This window comes from Apaloderma vittatum, unplaced genomic scaffold (assembly GCF_000703405.1).
Source record: "Apaloderma vittatum isolate BGI_N311 unplaced genomic scaffold, ASM70340v1 scaffold5752, whole genome shotgun sequence".
In the NCBI taxonomy this organism is placed as follows: domain Eukaryota; kingdom Metazoa; phylum Chordata; class Aves; order Trogoniformes; family Trogonidae; genus Apaloderma; species Apaloderma vittatum.
Window position 1 is genome coordinate 1 of NW_009701763.1, and position 1,678 is coordinate 1,678.

The window sequence follows — 1,678 nt, forward strand, 5'->3', positions numbered from 1 at the left end:
GCACCACACAGCTTGGTGTCGTCGGCAAACATGCATTTACATAAATTTATGTACATGTGTATAAAACTACATATATGTATGTTAATGTCTATAGTCTGTGCTTAGGCAAAAAACATGATTTAAGAGCTTTTCCCAGGCAGAAGGTGCATTAAAATCTGTCCAGATGAAAAAGATCATTTTTTCCTGGGATAAAGTCATGCTAATAAAAGTCTTATTTTTATATCAAAAGAGGATTTTCATACAAATTAAATGTGATTTAATTTGTAATTAAATTAACAGATCTTGCATAACAACCTAATGTACCTATTTGGCAACAGTCTAACTGGAGGCTTTACTCCAACAAAGAAATTTAATTTCTAGTTTTAGAGATTTTCCAGTTATTCTATTCAAAAGAATAATATGACAGCTGTTGAGGTAAACGGAGTTTCAGAACTTTTTGTTCTCTGCTGTTTTGAACCTCTTCTCTGTCAAGTCATAGTTACGAATAGCAAACTTGAGAGCTTTGGCACAGTTTATCACCGGATTCCAAGAACACGCAGGCACCCAGAGCTGGGCGAGAGACTTCCCTCGGGCTCGGCAGAGAACGTGAAGACCCCCCATGCTGCAGAAGTGTCCTAGTTTGAGAACACTGACAATGGGACATGCAGCTCACAGAGGGGCCTGCAGTTGCAGCAAAAGTCAACTGAATTGGTTCTTGTGACAAAGGGACGCAATGCTGAAAAGTAATGCCAAATACCGTGAAAAGTCAGGTGATGCATGGTTCAAGCTGTGAACATAGGAAGATCAAATATGTTTACTAATGTTACGCCACAGCTCTATAATAAAACTTCTCACTCTAAATTTTGAAAAAGAAAAAAAAAAAAAAGGTGTGAACGCTCATCACAACAACCTGCAGAAGAAAGCTCCTAAGGTTACTAACAGCACTGTATTCAGAGCAGGATTTGAACATTTGGGTTCTGTATGAAAAAATAATAATAAAAGGAGCTCTTTACCTTCCTTGTGCATCAAACGTGACATAACCTAGAGAAGAATGGGGCCAGGGCAGCAAAGATTTATAAAGACGTGACACAATATCATTTTACATACAAGAAAACCAAATTAAGATCTTACCAGGCACATTTATTTCGACATTTCATCACATTTGATTGTGCAATTCTAATGAGTCTGTACCATCCTTCGTATGTGAATGATTTCTCATATTTCCAAAGAATGAATCTAAATCATGCCATCGGACTGACATCAACACAATTTCTCAGTGGTATTAGAATTGTTAGTCATTGCCCACAGAAGCTTGCATTTTCCAGATAAAGACAGGTCGAATTATGAGCCCCTGGATTTTTTAATTTAAGAGCTGACAAAAAAAGAGATCTATTACTAATCACTGGTAGCGAGATTCGCATATTCCTTTAGCTGCTTTCTGTGTCAGCCATGCTACAATGTAACTTCACCCATTGTTGTTTCACCATTAGTTTGTTTCTACAGAAATCTCGCCACTGACTTAGAGGGACACTGAGAACATTTAAGCATCTGTAATTTCCTTGTTCTAGTAAGTATGTTCATCAGACGGACAAAAAGATAGCTTTTCTGGATAACGTTTGTTCTGCTCTTTTATACATGTTTTCAACCATATTATTCTGAATGAGTACACCAATGAGCAATGCCAAGGTGTAATAGTCTT